The sequence below is a fragment of the Onthophagus taurus genome, chromosome 8 (genome assembly GCF_036711975.1).
Source record: "Onthophagus taurus isolate NC chromosome 8, IU_Otau_3.0, whole genome shotgun sequence".
NCBI classification, from domain to species: domain Eukaryota; kingdom Metazoa; phylum Arthropoda; class Insecta; order Coleoptera; family Scarabaeidae; genus Onthophagus; species Onthophagus taurus.
The window spans coordinates 10546035-10565186 of record NC_091973.1 but is presented as its reverse complement, the minus strand read 5'-3'; the positions used below and the strand labels follow the sequence as shown (position 1 = coordinate 10565186).

Below are 19152 nucleotides of genomic sequence, written 5' to 3'. Positions count from 1 at the left end.
ATATCGTTAACATTAATACCTTGCTCGGCGAAAGGTCATTCGAAAGTCCCTTCAGGAGATAAATTGCGACCCAAAAATCGAGAATCTGATACGGTTAACGGCAGGGCAGTGGCATAAAACATGCTCAACCGTGTCTGCTTCCTCCGCACATAGTCGGCATTCAACATCGTCGGCTAAACCCAACAAGTTGAGGTGTGCTTTTAATCGGCAGTGCCCAGTAAAAACACCCATTAGAACTTTTATGCTACTATGGGCAAGTCCTAAAATATTCCCGGGTTTGACAGTGGCGATGTTAATAAACACCTTACCATGTCTCATTCCAGGAGAACTGGTCCACAGTAGGCGAAGTCTCTCTTCAGCCCACAGTCCAATCCTATATTTGGCCATCGCAAATGATACACCAACTGCTGGTTCCGGCCCCACAAACGCTGCAGCGCTGCCATCTCGTGCTAGCTTATCTGCCGCTTCATTGCCAGCAAACCCAGAGTGACCCGGGACCCAGATCAGAGAGACTCTGTTATCACAACTCAGTGTGTTTAATGTTCTCTTACAATCATTAACCAGAGCCGACACCGTTTTCACGGCTTGCAGCGCCTGGAGAGCGGCTTGACTGTCTGAGAAAATTCGTACTGTCATGTTCTTCACCCCTCTTTCAAGAAGGATTTTAGCACCCATGTCAATAGCAAATACTTCCGCCTGGAATACAGTACAGTACGTACCTAGGCTGTAAGCTTGCTTAATTCGAGGTGTCTGGCAGTATACTCCTGCTCCTACCCCTTCAGGCGTTTTTGATCCATCTGTGTACAAGCAAATGTCTGCCTGAACCAGAGAATTTTCATTTTCGATCCAGGACTGCCGCTCAGGCAGTACAATCTGGTATCGAGTATTAATCACTGATAGTGATACCGCCAAATCTGACGGCATTGATAGCACAGTATCAGTGCTTATAATGTCTTCCGCAGCCCATTGGTAGGACATGTCGGAACAGTTTTGAGCATATTGCTTAAATCTGTAAATGGTTGTTCTAGCCACTTTCTCTATATGCAAATGCAGAGGAGATAGGCCAAGCAGAACCTCCATTGCTAGAGTTGGCGTTGTGCCTATCGCACCAGAGATTGCCAATCCAGCTACTCGTTCAATTCGTGAAAGTTTACTGATAACTGAAGTCTGGCGGACTTTCCAGGCTGCTGCTCCGTATGTGATCATAGGTCTAACCACAGTCACATAGAGCCAGTACAGTCTTTCAGGGGTAAGACCCCAATTTTTTCCACAAAGACTGCGACAAGTCCACAAGGATAGTCTAGCTTTTTGCAAAACTCCTTGCAAATGTCCATTTCATGACAGGGTTTTGTCTAGGATTACTCCTAGATATTTGACTTCCTTTGAGAAAGGAATTTCTTCACCTTGGATAGTTGGGCGGATTAGTCCATCCAACTTTCGTTTCCTGGTGAAGGGCACAACAGTCTTTCGCGGGTTTATTGAGAAGTTCTCTCCCTTACATCAAGCGCAAATGGTATCTAGGGTCACCTGGAGGACTTTAGACATCCAGAGGTGTAGTGTATCCTTTAGAGGTGGAGTGTTGGATTACAACAATTTGATTTTGAAGTTGTTCATCGAAAAGGTAGGGATCACTTGGTTCGCGATGCTTTATCTCGTACTGTACCGGATATCGTGGAAGTACGAACGGATGTATAAATATGTGCCGCTTTTGTATACGCCTTTGTGGCGGTTAGAAGATAATAAATTGTATAAATATGTCGGAAAACGTTATATTAATCTTGATGATACAGGATCAGAGTGGAAACAAGTAGTACCAAAAGACACTAGGAAAGCGGTTATTCACGATAATCATGATACACCTACTGCAGGTCACGGTGGAGTAACAATGTATAGAGTGGCAGAAAAATATTATTGGCCTACAATGAAGCAAGATATTGCGAAATGCGTACGACATTGTAAAATATGTATTGCTGCGAAACCGGAACAGAAATCTCGTGCTGGTCATCTTCTTGGGAGACCGAATGTTTCAAAACCATGGGAAACAATATGTGTCGATTTGGTGGGTCCGTTACCTACAACTAATCGCGGTTACATGTATATTCTTAGTGTTGTTGATTATTTTAGTAAATTTTGTTTATTTTTTCCTTTAAGGACTGCAACGGCAGTGAATGTAGCGAAAATTTTAGAAGATCATGTGTATTTACTTTTTGATGTTCCACGTGTGTTGGTTTGTGATAACGGAAAACATTTGATAGTAGGGAATTTCGTGATTTGGCAAATCGTTATTCGGTGAAATTGTCTTATATTGCTCTTTATCATCCTCAAGCAAACGCTGTTGAACGAGTCCATCGTGTTCTGAAAACGATGTTATCAGCTTATGTAGAGGAAAATCATAAAAATTGGAATTTATATTTACCAAAGGTTGCGTGTGCAATTCGTACAGCTAGACATGAAGCTACTGGTCTTACTCCATATTTCATTAACTTCGGTAGACGGATTGAATGGTGGAGGTGATGATGTACAGCTCTGTTCAGATTTAATGCGAATCGTCCGCTGTTAGTTCCGACATGACGCTGGTACTGGAAGAAGACGGAGACATCTTTTGTCTCTATTCAATTCGATTTCTGAGACTACCCTCTTCCTTAACCCAGGTAAAACCGTCCCAGTTTGAAGTGGGCCGAAGAATAGATCACCCTTTTCTTAAATGTGTTAATTTTATTTTATTTTAAATCTTTTTTGATATTTTTAAGAATAACAAATACACGATTTTTTATATGTTCCTCTAATAAATGATTTTAGAGTATTTCTATAAATAAAACGTCAGATAAAAATCTCAGTAATATAATTAATATAATATAAAACTTATAAATAAAGCTTTATGAAACTCTCCTTCAAATTTTAAATACAATTATTCAACATCACAATTACGTGCATTCAAATTTGTCCGTTTTCTTAAATGCAACATGCCTCGTGTTCCTGGTCAACGAGAATCAGGTTTGACTACGAGGCGAGCAATTATTGCACTTCATCAAGAAGGAATAGATAAACAGGAAATTGCCGAACGTGTAGGCTTATCAGTAAGATTTGAAGAAAACGGGAAAGTTGGCCTTACAACATCTAGATCAGGCCGAAGGCTTATTCTTCATAATGCTCAACGAAGGGGAATTGTAACGGTTCCGTTCGAGGTTATTGAATTTCCTTGTGATTTGTCTGTAATTGTTAGAAGTCGGGGAATTATATACCATTTTGTTTATTTACCTTGTTATAATTTTTGTTTTTTTGTTACAGCAAGCCGAACTTGGAAACACTTGAAAATCCTTTCCTTTTCATCACTTTTTTTAAATCCTTTCCTTTCGCTCATTTTAAACGCCTTTTTCTTTTTCATTACCTTCATTACAATCACACAATAGATCTTAACCTTAAAACTTTTCTTTTTCTCTTCTTCGTTACTATCATGAATCTTGTTTACATTTTTAAGTTCGGACTGTCAATAATAGAGGGAGGGAGTGATTTTGAATTCTTGGCACCGCGCGATTTTATAACGAGTTTTTTGGTTAAAATCTTGGGAAATGAATACCCGTGCGCGATTTTACTCTTCCTCTTTTGAAACCAGCCTTTGTAGTGTATGGATGGTTAACAAGAATTTTAAGTCGACATTTTGGTATAATTCTGTGTAGAATTTTGGATCGATTTATATCCGTATTTATCGGGATCTGAGTTAATTAATCCTTTAATTTTTCGTTTGGAAATTATTCAACGATTACGGTTTCACCGGATTTATTGCACATTTTTACAAAGACTATTCATTTTGCTGGTTAAAACCTCATACCACCTTGAGGTAGGTTTTTCTTTTTACATTTTCTCTAATTTTAGCTTAATACTAACTTAAACCTAAATTCATTTAAACTCCTTTCACACTACATAAAATCATCCATCCCTACATTCTTGCCTAATTATCTATTTACATTTTTCTTTCTTTTTTTTACACGCTAGGTTTTTTTTTTCTGAGAGCCTTATTCCTTATATAAGTTCTTGGGAAATCTCCCATCCCGGAAACAAGTACTACCTGGAATAAAGAAGTAAATTAGAAGCTACATAACCCAAGTTTCCTGTACTTACCATCGAACAAGTGTTTCCAAAGGAGGTTTGCTGGATTTTGTTGCTGTATCTACGTATAATTGTTGTCATCGTGAAGTCATCATCCTTCGTTCAAAAGAGTTTGGAATAAAGGTCAGAATTTTCCTTTTTATACAAAAAGAATATCAGTGTGGTTAGATACTTTTGTATTTTTTTTATAAAGTAAGATTTTCTTTTGTACTTACCATTTAATTTTTTTGTTAACTTCACTGGTTCATTTTGTTCATTTCACTTTAAACCAGTTCTTTATTATTATTATTTCATTTTAATTGTCAATTAATTTTTCTTGTAAAGTTATCGGATTTATTAGGGGTGTTATTAATTTCGGTATTGATTTCGATTTTGTTTTCTTTTCCGTTCGCCTGATCGAGCGCTCGGGTCAATCGGGGACGTGTCGCGATCATTATTTAGGTTTGTTTTAATTTTGTTTTATTCAGTTCATTATTATTTTCTTTCTCTTTTACCCCCCTAATTATTCGGGATTTTTTTTTGAACAATCTCCGTTATTTTATTTACTATTTATATACTTTATATTTTGTTTTACCATATTTTTTTTTTCCTTAATAAATTTGTTTTTATATGGTATATGATTTCGCGATTTCTTTGTGTTTTGTTATATGTTGGTGTTGTCGAACCTTTTCCCTTCCAGCCCTCTTCGCAGTTAGAGCGATCTGTAACTGAAACTGCGTGGCGCCTTATAAATTCAAACCCACCCCATCTTCACTGGGAAGCCGAGGTGTTGCAGATCTGTATTTTTTTAAAAGGGGTTCGATTGTGTTGTTGTCGTTTTGTTGAAAAGCCGCCACAAATTTTGGCGCCCAACGTGGGGCCATATTGTTTTGGAGGGCCATATTGTTTTAAAAGTCCCCTATTGTTTTGGAGACCCATATCGTTTTGGGAGCCCTTGTTGTATTGTCTTGGAAGTTCTTAATTTTATCGGAACCCTTATTTGTATCGAGGACACAAAGTGACTTCTGTTTGTGTCTTAATTCCATTCCAATTATTTCGACTCTTCGGTTCCCTGTTTTCGATTTGACCAATCTCTTCTCGGGTTCAGGAGAGATCAACCCTTTTAGGATGGCTCTTAAAGTCACGGTTAATTACCTTTCTAAGGAAGAATTGAGTTATGAATTTACTGTCCGAGGTTTGGATCCCTCTAGTGTCGATGAGATGCGTAGGTTGTTTGCTTCTTTACTACAGAAGGAGACACTTAACCCTGATTTGGTCAACGATTACCCAGATAACCCTTACACGGAAGAGGAAGATTTGTTAGCGGTTAGGGACAAACTGGCCGAAATTACCACATTGTTAGATGATTTTCGATCTAAGAATGCTAAGAAGGTTGAAACTAAGATTTGGCATGTTTTGGGGCGAATAAGGCGTATGAGTGAATTATGTGAGGATCGTGCCGTTGTTCTCCGTGAGGCTTTGTCTTTGAAGGATAGGTTAACGAAGGCCATTGCTTCCGTTTCTAGGCCAATTGAGTTAGAAGCCCTTGAAAGATCCCTGAACGTATCTTTAGGCGGGGGCGCTGCTTCGTCTACCCCTGTAACAACTAGTCCTCCACCCTTGATGTCTTCTAAGGCTATTCCCGTACATAAATGGGGCCTTAAATTTTCCGGAAGGACGGGTATTTCGGTGGGAGCGTTTTTAGAGCGAGTACATGAATTGTCCGCAGCTCGAGGTGTTTCTCTTCGAGAAGTTTTTGTGTCGGCTCTTGATTTATTTGAGGGTCCCGCCCTACTTTGGTATCGTTCTGTCAGGGATGAAGTTAGCTCGTGGGGAGAATTAGAGGTGTTATTGAGGGGTGAATTTTTACCTTCCGACTACAACGAACAACTGTTGGATGAGATACGACACAGAACCCAGGGTGAGCGAGAGCCTATTGCAATCTACGTCGCCAATATGTTAGGTTTATTCGGTAGACTCACTTGTCCACTTTCCGAGGAGGCGAAGGTTAAACTTATCCGTAAGAACCTCTTACCTTATTTTCAAACCCAACTAGCTCTTCACACTATTGATACGGTTTCTGATTTGAAGGTCAAGTGTAAGCAGTTAGAGGAGTCTAGGCGCGCGGTAAAGGAATTTCAGCCCCCTAAAATTCGCAATAAGACTTTGGAACCCGAATTAGCTTATTTAGGTTGCGTGAGCTACCCCCAAAGTTCAGATTTTTCTGCGGTTGAGTCAAGTCCTGTTAAGTGCTTCAATTGTGGAGTTTTGGGTCACATGGCTCGTGGTTGTCCTAGTCCCAAGAGACTGCATTGTTTTAAGTGTGGAAATGAGGGTTTTACTACAAAAAATGTCCCCATGGTAATAGGAAGTCTTCGGGAAATGCCAATCGTCGTCACTAGGTCGCCGGCTAATTGACATTGAAGACGAAAAACCGGCTGATAGGATTTCTTCCGTGTTGGAGTTCGTTTTAGATAGTTGTAAGAAGGATGAAAGGCCTTATCTGAAAATATCGATATTAGGTAGAGAGTTACTAGGTTTGTTGGACACTGGTGCCTCTAGAACTATATTAGGAGGTGTGGGATGGAAAGTCGTGTCCGATTTAGGATTTCATTGTCGTCGCGTTAGTTCTTCGGTCAGAATAGCTAATGGACAATTGGTTGAGAGTTTGGGTGTGGTTACGGTTCCGGTTACTTTGAAGGACAGAATTACCCTTATTGACATGCTGGTGATACCTACACTTCCCCAAACCCTTATTTTGGGTGTTGATTTTTTCAAGTCCGTTGGAGTAGTGCCTGACCTTAGAAATGACTCTTGGAATTTCGCGTACGAGACTGTTTTCGAGATAGATTCTCTTGATGATGATTTGTCCCCTTCTAATAAGCAACTTTTGGAAACCATGGTTAACTCTTTTAAAGCTAAAATGGGTGACGGTTTAGGGTGTACTCACTTGGTGAGTCACGTAATTAGAACTTCAGCTGATCCCATTAAACAACGCTATTACCCCGTTTCTCCGGTCATGCAGCAGCACATTAATAAAGAACTTGATATCATGTTAGAACAGGGCGTTGTCGAACCCTCATCGAGTGCTTGGTCTTCCCCAATCCTGTTAGTGCGAAAGAAAGATAACACATATCGATTCTGTGTTGATTATCGTCGTCTGAATGCGGTGTCGGAACGTGATAGTTATCCACTCCCGTATATTTCTGCAACTCTCGATAAACTCAGGAACGCAAAGTTTTTGTCTTCCCTGGACATTAAGTCCGCTTTTTGGCAAGTCCCCATGGAGAATGCTTCTAAGGCTTTTACTGCTTTTACGGTGCCCGGTAGAGGGCTATATCAATTTACACGTATGCCTTTTGGCTTGCACAATTCTCCTGCCACTTGGCAAAGGCTTGTTGATAGGGTCTTGGGTCCTGAGTTGGAACCTAATGTGTTCGTTTATTTGGACGATGTTGTCATTGTTACCGATACCTTTGAAAAACATCTTGAGGTTCTGTCGAGTGTATTTGAGAGGTTGCTCGCTGCTGGATTGAAGGTCAGCTGGGAGAAATGTAAGTTGTGCAGATCTGAATTGCGTTACCTTGGCTATGTCGTTGATAAATACGGACTTCATGTAGACCCTGAAAAGGTTAACGCCATGCTTAAGATTCCTGTTCCTAAGTGTCAGAAAGATGTTAGACGTATACTTGGTACCTTTTCATGGTATAGACGTTTTATTCCCGAGTTCGCGACTTTGATTTCTCCGATTACGAACCTACTGAAAAAGAATAAGCCAGTTGAATGGACGGATGAATGTGAAAGATCTTTTAGAATCATTAAGGAAAAGCTTGTATCTGCTCCAATCTTGCGATGTCCTGATTATTCGCTACCTTTTGAGTTGCACACGGATGCCTCTGGTGTTGGTTTGGGTGCCGTGTTGTTGCAACCAGGTGAGGATGGTGAACAAGTGGTGGTATACTTGAGTAGGTCATTAAGTCCGGCCGAACGTAACTACTCGGCCACAGAACGCGAGTGTTTGGCAGTGATTTGGGCTGCGGAAAAGCTGAAACCTTATCTTGAGGGAGTCCCGTTCACGGTGGTTACTGATCATTATTCTCTCCTTTGGCTTTTAAAGTTGAAAGTTCCTACTGGGCGTATCGCGAGATGGGCAATTAGATTGCAACAATTCGACTTTGTCGTTAAACATCGTAAAGGCTGTGAGAACGTTGTGCCTGACTTACTTTCGAGATCGTTCGAGGTCGTCGATTCGATCCAAGAGAGGACCGAATTGAAATTCTCTGATACTTCTGACGTGTGGTATAGAAGGCTGAAAGAAAGAGTTCTGAATTTTCCCGCTAAACACCCCTTATTTAGAGTAGAGAATGGCGAGGTTTATAAGTACGTAGTGTCTTCTGTTCTGGGACGAAATTCTGAACCTTGGAAAAGGGTTGTCCCTAAAGATTTTCGTAAAGAGATTTTAGCTCTTTCTCATGACTCTCAAACCGCTGGTCATATGGGTGTTTTCAAGACTCTTGGTAGAATTTCTGAGCTCTATATATGGCCTAAAATGAAGGCAGACGTGGTAAGGTATATCTCTGGATGTGAGTTGTGCGCTTCTTATAGGATTCCGAATGTTAAACCAGCTGGTAAGTTCGTTCGTACCCCAGATAGTGATAGACCGTGGCAGCTTATATCAATTGATCTTGTTGGCCCTCTTCCTCGTTCGAGAAAAGGTAATCAATTTATCTTCGTAATATCCGATTACTTCAGTAAATTTGTACTTGCTTATCCCATAAGAACTGCTACCGCAGATAAGATTTCGCAGATACTTGAGACGGAAGTCTTTCTTAAATTTGGAGTTCCTAAAACCCTTATTTGTGACAATGGTCCTCAATTTAGATCCCGGAAATTGAACTTACTGACTCAACAGTATGGTGTTTCTGTTAGGTTTAACGCCAATTATCACCCTCAGGCTAACCCTGTAGAACGAGTGAATCGTACGCTTAAAAGAATTTTGTCCTTGTATTGCAAAGACGATCAACGTAAATGGGATGTGAGTGTTCCTAAAATAACTTGCGCGATTAATTCCGCTCGTCACGAGGTTACGAAGTTAACACCTCATTTCGTATGTACGGGTCGAGAGTTGGTGTTGAATGGGAAACAGTATGATAAAGTCATGGGTGATGGTGAGTGGAGCTTAGATAACGAAGATCTGTCGAAGGTATTTGCTGATGTTAGGAAACGCATTGCACAGGCGTCTGGTGTGAATGAGAGGCGGTATAATTTGAGGAGGAGAAGCGATAAGTTTATGGTTGGCCAAAAGGTTTGGAAGAGAAACTTTGTATTGTCTAATGCATCTAAATATTTTTCGGCAAAGCTGGCTCCTAAATTTGTAGGTCCGTATTCTGTTTATAAGGTCTTGTCACCTTGGACTTACGAGTTGAGGGATGGTGAGGGTAATAATGTTGGAACTTGGCACGCTAAGGATTTGAAGCCTTACCTTGTTGACCCGGGTTAGTTGTTCCTTGTTTGATTTGCTGGCTCACCTGGCAGGGGCCTTAGACTACTCCAGAAGACCGGCTGTCTCCGTTTCGTGTACATCTGTTTCTATTTTGGTTCTGTCCATCTTGGGAACTTACGGAGTGTGTTTTGTCCTAATTGGTTGTGATTGTTTGGTACAACTAGTTATTTCGTTTAGTGCTATTCCCTTCTATTCCCCCATTTTATTATTTTATTTTTTTTGTTTACGGATGTCAGAGGTTGGAATGATCACTGTGTGACTTATTGTTGGTATTCATGGATTTCTATATCTCTGTATTTTCATTTATTATTTTATTATTTTCCCTTCCGACCGAATGTCGAAGACCTGAAGGCTATGGGCACGAGGTGGATCAGGTGGTTGGTTCCATAGTTGCATATACTTATTTTTGGGTTGGATTTTGGTTGTTAGGGTTGCTTGTTTAAAGTTTAAAGTTTACGGGTAAACTTTCTTGTTGTAAGGGGGGAATGTAACGGTTCCGTTCGAGGTTATTGAATTTCCTTGTGATTTGTCTGTAATTGTTAGAAGTCGGGGAATTATATACCATTTTGTTTATTTACCTTGTTATAATTTTTGTTTTTTTGTTACAGCAAGCCGAACTTGGAAACATTTGAAAATCCTTTCCTTTTCATCACTTTTCTTAAATCCTTTCCTTTCGCTCATTTTAAACGCCTTTTTCTTTTTCATTACCTTCATTACAATCACACAATAGATCTTAACCTTAAAACTTTTCTTTTTCTCTTCTTCGTTACTATCATGAATTTTGTTTACATTTTTAAGTTCGGACTGTCAATAATAGAGGGAGGGAGTGATTTTGAATTCTTGGCACCGCGCGATTTTATAACGAGTTTTTTGGTTAAAATCTTGGGAAACGAATACCCGTGCGCGATTTTACTCTTCCTCTTTTGAAACCAGCCTTTGTAGTGTTTGGATGGTTAACAAGAATTTTAAGTCGACATTTTGGTATAATTCTGTGTAGAATTTTGGATCGATTTATATCCGTATTTATCGGGATCTGAGTTAATTAATCCTTTAATTTTTCGTTTGGAAATTATTCAACGATTACGGTTTCACCGGATTTATTGCACATTTTTACAAAGATTATTCATTTTGCTGGTTAAAACCTCATACCACCTTGAGGTAGGTTTTTCTTTTTACATTTTCTTTAATTTTAGCTTAATACTAACTTAAACCTAAATTCATTTAAACTCCTTTCACACTACATAAAATCATCCATTCCTACATTCTTGCCTAATTATCTATTTACATTTTTCTTTCTTTTTTTACACGCTAGGTTTTTTTTTTTTTGGAGCCTTATTCCTTATATAAGTTCTTGGGAAATCTCCCATCCCGGAAACAAGTACTACCTGGAATAAAGAAGTAAATTAGAAGCTACATAACCCAAGTTTCCTGTACTTACCATCGAACAAGTGTTTCCAAAGGAGGTTTGCTGGATTTTGTTGCTGTATCTACGTATAATTGTTGTCATCGTGAAGTCATCATCCTTCGTTCAAAAGAGTTTGGAATAAAGGTCAGAATTTTCCTTTTTATACAAAAAGAATATCAGTGTGGTTAGATACTTTTGTATTTTTTTTTATAAAGTAAGATTTTCTTTTGTACTTACCATTTAATTTTTTTGTTAACTTCACTGGTTCATTTTGTTCATTTCACTTTAAACCAGTTCTTTATTATTATTATTCCATTTTAATTGTCAATTAATTTTTCTTGTAAAGTTATCGGATTTATTAGGGGTGTTATTAATTTCGGTATTGATTTCGATTTTGTTTTCTTTTCCGTTCGCCTGATCGAGCGCTCGGGTCAATCGGGGACGTGTCGCGATCATTATTTAGGTTTGTTTTAATTTTGTTTTATTCAGTTCATTATTATTTTCTTTCTCTTTTACCCCCCTAATTATTCGGGATTTTTTTTTGAACAATCTCCGTTATTTTATTTACTACTTATATACTTTATATTTTGTTTTACCATATTTTTTTCCTTAATAAATTTGTTTTTATATGGTATATGATTTCGCGATTTCTTGGTGTTTTGTTATATGTTGGTGTTGTCGAACCTTTTCCCTTCCAGCCCTCTTCGCAGTTAGAGCGATCTGTAACTGAAACTGCGTGGCGCCTTATAAATTCAAACCCACCCCATCTTCACTGGGAAGCCGAGGTGTTGCAGATCTGTATTTTTTTAAAAAGGGGTTCGATTGTGTTGTTGTCGTTTTGTTGAAAAGCCGCCACAAACGTCATAATATCACGTTTTGGGCACATTTTGTTTTTTATCTCCAACATGCTCCAAGATGTCATTTGACGCCTGAATATCACGAATATGGTCGACAGAATTATCGGAACCAAAAGTGATAGAAAGTTCAAACATGGCTCAAAAGGGCGTATAACGTCATAATATCACGTTTTGGGCACATTTTGTTTTTTATCTCCAACTTGCTCCAAGATGTCATTTGGCGTCTGAATATCACAAATATGGTCAGCAGAACTATCGGAACCAAAAGTGATAGAGAGTTCAAACATGGCTCAAAACGGCGTATAACGTCATAATATCACGTTTTGGGCACATTTTGTTTTTTATCTCCAACTTGCTCCAAGATGTCATTTGGCGTCTGAATATCACAAATATGGTCAGCAGAACTATCGGAACCAAAAGTGATAGAGAGTTCAAACATGGCTCAAAACGGCGTATAACGTCATAATATCACGTTTTGGGCACATTTTGTTTTTTATCTCCAACATGCTCCAAGATGTCATTTGACGCCTGAATATCACAAATATGGTCAGCAGAACTATCGGAACCAAAAGTGATAGAGAGTTCAAACATGGCTCAAAACGGCGTATAACGTCATAATATCACGTTTTGGGCACATTTTGTTTTTTATCTCCAACATGCTCCAAGATGTCATTTGGCGCCTGAATATCACAAATATGGTCAGCAGAATTATCGGAACCAAAAGTGATAGAAAGTTCAAACATGGCTCAGAACGTCGTATAACGTCATAATATCACGTTTTGGGCACATTTTGTTTTTTATCTCCAACATGCTCCAAGATGTCATTTGGCGCCTGAATATCACAAATATGGTCAGCAGAATTATCGGAACCAAAAGTGATAGAAAGTTCAAACATGGCTCAGAACGTCGTATAACGTCATAATATCACGTTTTGGGCACATTTTGTTTTTTATCTCCAACTTGCTCCAAGATGTCATTTGGCGTCTGAATATCACAAATATGGTCAGCAGAACTATCGGAACCAAAAGTGATAGAGAGTTCAAACATGGCTCAAAACGGCGTATAACGTCATAATATCACGTTTTGGGCACATTTTGTTTTTTATCTCCAACATGCTCCAAGATGTCATTTGACGCCTGAATATCACTAATATGGTCGACAGAATTACCGGAACCAAAAGTGATAGAGAGTTCAAACATGGCTCAAAACGGCGTATAACGTCATAATATCACGTTTTGGGCACATTTTGTTTTTTATCTCCAACATGCTCCAAGATGTCATTTGACGCCTGAATATCACTAATATGGTCGACAGAATTACCGGAACCAAAAGTGATAGAAAGTTCAAACATGGCTCAAAACGGCGTATAACGTCATAATAACACGTTTTGGGCACATTTTGTTTTTTATCTCGAACATGCTCCAAGATGTCGTTTGGCGCCTGAATATCACAAATATGGTCAACAGAATTATCGGAACCAAAAGTGATAGAAAGTTCAAACATGGCTCAGAACGTCGTATAACGTCATAATACCACGTTTTGGGCACATTTTGTTTTTTATCTCGAACATGCTCCAAGATGTCATTTGGCGCCTGAATATCACAAATATGGTCAGCAGAATTATCGGAACCAAAAGTGATAGAAAGTTCAAACATGGCTCAGAACGTCGTATAACGTCATAATACCACGTTTTGGGCACATTTTGTTTTTTATCTCGAACATGCTCCAAGATGTCATTTGGCGCCTGAATATCACAAATATGGTCAGCAGAATTATCGGAACCAAAAGTGATAGAAAGTTCAAACATGGCTCAAAACGGCGTATAACGTCATAATATCACGTTTTGGGCACATTTTGTTTTTTATCTCCAACTTGCTCCTAGATGTCATTTGACGCCTGAATATCACAAGTATGGTCAACAGAATTACCGGAACCAAAAGTGATAGAAAGTTCAAACATGGCTCAGAACGGCGTATAACGTCATTATAACACGTTTTGGGCACATTTTGTTTTTTATCTCCAACATGCTCCAAGATGTCGTTTGGCGCCTGAATATCACAAATATGGTCAACAGAATTATCGGAACCGAAAGTGATAGAAAGTTCAAACATGGCTCAAAAGGGCGTATAACGTCATAATATCACGTTTTGGGCACATTTTGTTTTTTATCTCCAACATGCTCCAAGATGTCATTTGGCGTCTGAATATCACAAATATGGTCAGCAGAACTATCGGAACCAAAAGTGATAGAGAGTTCAAACATGGCTCAAAACGGCGTATAACGTCATAATATCACGTTTTGGGCACATTTTGTTTTTTATCTCGAACATGCTCCAAGATGTCGTTTGGCGCCTGAATATCACAAACATGGTCAACAGAATTATCGGAACCAAAAGTGATAGAGAGTTCAAACATGGCTCAGAACGGCGTATAACGTCATAATATCACGTTTTGGGCACATTTTGTTTTTTATCTTCAACATGCTCCAATGTGACATTTGGCATCTGAATATCAAATATATGGTCGACAGAATTACCGGAACGAAAAGTGATAGAAAGTTCAAACATGTCTCAGAACGGCGTATAACGTCATAATAACACGTTTTGGGCACATTTTGTTTTTTATCTCGAACATGCTCCAAGATGTCGTTTGGCGCCTGAATATCACAAATATGGTCAACAGAATTATCGGAACCAAAAGTGATAGAAAGTTCAAACATGGCACAGAACGTCGTATAACGTCATAATACCACGTTTTGGGCACATTTTGTTTTTTATCTCCAACATGCTCCAAGATGTCGTTTGGCGCCTGAATATCACAAATATGGTCAGCAGAATTATCGGAACCAAAAGTGATAGAAAGTTCAAACATGGCTCAGAACGTCGTATAACGTCATAATATCACGTTTTGGGCACATTTTGTTTTTTATCTCCAACATGCTCCAAGATGTCATTTGACGCCTGAATATCACAAATATGGTCGACAGAATTACCGGAACCAAAAGTGATAGAAAGTTCAAACATGGCTCAAAAGGGCGTATAACGTCATAATATCACGTTTTGGGCACATTTTGTTTTTTATCTCCAACTTGCTCCAAGATGTCATTTGGCGTCTGAATATCACAAATATGGTCAGCAGAACTATCGGAACCAAAAGTGATAGAGAGTTCAAACATGGCTCAAAACGGCGTATAACGTCATAATATCACGTTTTGGGCACATTTTGTTTTTTATCTCCAACTTGCTCCAAGATGTCATTTGGCGTCTGAATATCACAAATATGGTCAGCAGAACTATCGGAACCAAAAGTGATAGAGAGTTCAAACATGGCTCAAAACGGCGTATAACGTCATAATATCACGTTTTGGGCACATTTTGTTTTTTATCTCCAACATGCTCCAAGATGTCATTTGGCGCCTGAATATCACAAATATGGTCAGCAGAATTATCGGAACCAAAAGTGATAGAAAGTTCAAACATGACTCAGAACGTCGTATAACGTCATAATATCACGTTTTGGGCACATTTTGTTTTTTATCTCCAACATGCTCCAAGATGTCATTTGGCGCCTGAATATCACAAATATGGTCAGCAGAATTATCGGAACCAAAAGTAATAGAAAGTTCAAACATGGCTCAAAACGGCGTATAACGTCATAATATCACGTTTTGGGCACATTTTGCTTTTTATCTCCAACTTGCTCCTAGATGTCATTTGACGCCTGAATATCACAAGTATGGTCAACAGAATTACCGGAACCAAAAGTGATAGAAAGTTCAAACATGGCTCAGAACGGCGTATAACGTCATAATATCACGTTTTGGGCACATTTTGTTTTTTATCTCCAACTTGCTCCAAGATGTCATTTGGCGTCTGAATATCACAAATATGGTCAGCAGAACTATCGGAACCAAAAGTGATAGAGAGTTCAAACATGGCTCAAAACGGCGTATAACGTCATAATATCACGTTTTGGGCACATTTTGTTTTTTATCTCCAACATGCTCCAAGATGTCATTTGACGCCTGATATCACTAATATGGTCGACAGAATTACCGGAACCAAAAGTGATAGAGAGTTCAAACATGGCTCAAAACGGCGTATAACGTCATAATATCACGTTTTGGGCACATTTTGTTGTTTATCTCCAACATGCTCCAAGATGTCATTTGACGCCTGAATATCACTAATATGGTCGACAGAATTACCGGAACCAAAAGTGATAGAAAGTTCAAACATGGCTCAAAACGGCGTATAACGTCATAATAACACGTTTTGGGCACATTTTGTTTTTTATCTCGAACATGCTCCAAGATATCGTTTGGCGCCTGAATATCACAAATATGGTCAACAGAATTATCGGAACCAAAAGTGATAGAAAGTTCAAACATGGCTCAGAACGTCGTATAACGTCATAATACCACGTTTTGGGCACATTTTGTTTTTTATCTCGAACATGCTCCAAGATGTCATTTGGCGCCTGAATATCACAAATATGGTCAGCAGAATTATCGGAACCAAAAGTGATAGAAAGTTCAAACATGGCTCAAATCGGCGTATAACGTCATAATATCACGTTTTGGGCACATTTTGTTTTTTATCTCCAACTTGCTCCTAGATGTCATTTGACGCCTGAATATCACAAGTATGGTCAACAGAATTACCGGAACCAAAAGTGATAGAAAGTTCAAACATGGCTCAGAACGGCGTATAACGTCATTATAACACGTTTTGGGCACATTTTGTTTTTTATCTCCAACATGCTCCAAGATGTCGTTTGGCGCCTGAATATCACAAATATGGTCAACAGAATTATCGGAACCGAAAGTGATAGAAAGTTCAAACATGGCTCAAAAGGGCGTATAACGTCATAATATCACGTTTTGGGCACATTTTGTTTTTTATCTCCAACATGCTCCAAGATGTCATTTGGCGCCTGAATATCACAAATATGGTCAGCAGAATTATCGGAACCAAAAGTGATAGAAAGTTCAAACATGGCTCAGAACGTCGTATAACGTCATAATATCACGTTTTGGGCACATTTTGTTTTTTATCTCCAACTTGCTCCAAGATGTCATTTGGCGTCTGAATATCACAAAAAATGTGGTCAGCAGAACTATCGGAACCAAAAGTGATAGAGAGTTCAAACATGGCTCAAAACGGCGTATAACGTCATAATATCACGTTTTGGGCACATTTTGTTTTTTATCTCCAACATGCTCCAAGATGTCATTTGACGCCTGAATATCACAAATATGGTCGACAGAATTACCGGAACCAAAAGTGATAGAGAGTTCAAACATGGCTCAAAACGGCGTATAACGTCATAATATCACGTTTTGGGCACATTTTGTTTTTTATCTCCAACTTGCTCCAAGATGTCATTTGGCGTCTGAATATCACAAATATGGTCAGCAGAACTATCGGAACCAAAAGTGATAGAGAGTTCAAACATGGCTCAAAACGGCGTATAACGTCATAATATCACGTTTTGGGCACATTTTGTTTTTTATCTCCAACATGCTCCAAGATGTCATTTGACGCCTGAATATCACAAATATGGTCGACAGAATCACCGGAACCAAAAGTGATAGAGAGTTCAAACATGGCTCAAAACGGCGTATAACGTCATAATATCACGTTTTGGGCACATTTTGTTTTTTATCTCCAACATGCTCCAAGATGTCATTTGGCGCCTGAATATCACAAATATGGTCAGCAGAATTATCGGAACCAAAAGTGATAGAAAGTTCAAACATGGCTCAGAACGGCGTAAAACGTCATAATATCACGTTTTGGGCACATTTTGTTTTTTATCTTCAACATGCTCCAATGTGACATTTGGCATCTGAATATCAAATATATGGTCGGCAGAATTACCGGAACGAAAAGTGATAGAAAGTTCAAACATGTCTCAGAACGGCGTATAACGTCATAATATCACGTTTTGGGCACATTTTGTTTTTTATCTCCAACTTGCTCCAAGATGTCATTTGGCGTCTGAATATCACAAATATGGTCAGCAGAATTATCGGAAAAAAAAGTGATAGAAAGTTCAAACATGGCTCAGAACGTCGTATAACGTCATAATATCACGTTTTGGGCACATTTTGTTTTTTATCTCCAACATGCTCCAAGATGTCATTTGACGCCTGAATATCACAAATATGGTCGACAGAATTACCGGAACCAAAAGTGATAGAAAGTTCAAACATGGCTCAAAAGGGCGTATAACGTCATAATATCACGTTTTGGGCACATTTTGTTTTTTATCTCCAACTTGCTCCAAGATGTCATTTGACGCCTGAATATCACAAATATGGTCAGCAGAATTATCGGAACCAAAAGTGATAGAAAGTTCAAACATGGCTCAGAACGGCGTATAACGTCATAATATCACGTTTTGGGCACATTTTGTTTTTTATCTCCAACTTGCTCCTAGATGTCATTTGACGCCTGAATATCACAAATATGGTCAGCAGAATTATCGGAACCGAAAGTGATAGAAAGTTCAAACATGGCTCAAAAGGGCGTATAACGTCATAATATCACGTTTTGGGCACATTTTGTTTTTTATCTCCAACATGCTCCAAGATGTCATTTGGCGTCTGAATATCACAAATATGGTCAGCAGAATTATCGGAACCAAAAGTGATAGAAAGTTCAAACATGGCTCAAAACGGCGTATAACGTCATAATATCACGTTTTGGGCACATTTTGTTTTTTATCTCCAACTTGCTCCTAGATGTCATTTGACGCCTGAATATCACAAGTATGGTCAACAGAATTACCGGAACCAAAAGTGATAGAAAGTTCAAACATGGCTCAGAACGGCGTATAACGTCATAATAACACGTTTTGGGCACATTTTGTTTTATATCTCCAACATGCTCCAAGATGTCGTTTGGCGCCTGAATATCACAAATATGGTCAACAGAATTATCGGAACCGAAAGTGATAGAAAGTTCAAACATGGCTCAAAAGGGCGTATAACGTCATAATATCACGTTTTGGGCACATTTTGTTTTTTATCTCCAACATGCTCCAAGATGTCATTTGGCGCCTGAATATCACAAATATGGTCAGCAGAATTATCGGAACCGAAAGTGATAGAAAGTTCAAACATAGCTCAGAACGGCGTATAGCGTCATAATATCACGTTTTGGGCACATTTTGTTTTTTATCTCCAACTTGCTCCTAGATGTCATTTGACGCCTGAATATCACAAATATGGTCAACAGAATTATCGGAACCGAAAGTGATAGAAAGTTCAAACATGGCTCAAAAGGGCGTATAAC

The 19152-nt window shown here is 38.9% G+C and overlaps 2 long non-coding RNA genes across 2 annotated transcripts; both read right to left on the bottom strand.

Annotated features, from left to right (window-relative positions):
* Positions 1-2827: 2827 nt before the first annotated feature.
* LOC139430986 (uncharacterized) lies at positions 2828-4313 on the bottom strand. The gene is made up of 2 exons (XR_011641334.1): positions 4120-4313; positions 2828-4066 (listed from the first exon to the last, which is right to left on the bottom strand). It is a non-coding gene; the product is annotated as an uncharacterized lncRNA (long non-coding RNA).
* Positions 4314-10669: 6356 nt separating this feature from the next.
* On the bottom strand, positions 10670-11611 carry LOC139430987 (uncharacterized). Its single transcript, XR_011641335.1, has 3 exons — positions 11232-11611; positions 11028-11150; positions 10670-10974 (listed from the first exon to the last, which is right to left on the bottom strand). It is a non-coding gene; the product is annotated as an uncharacterized lncRNA (long non-coding RNA).
* Positions 11612-19152: the final 7541 nt, after the last annotated feature.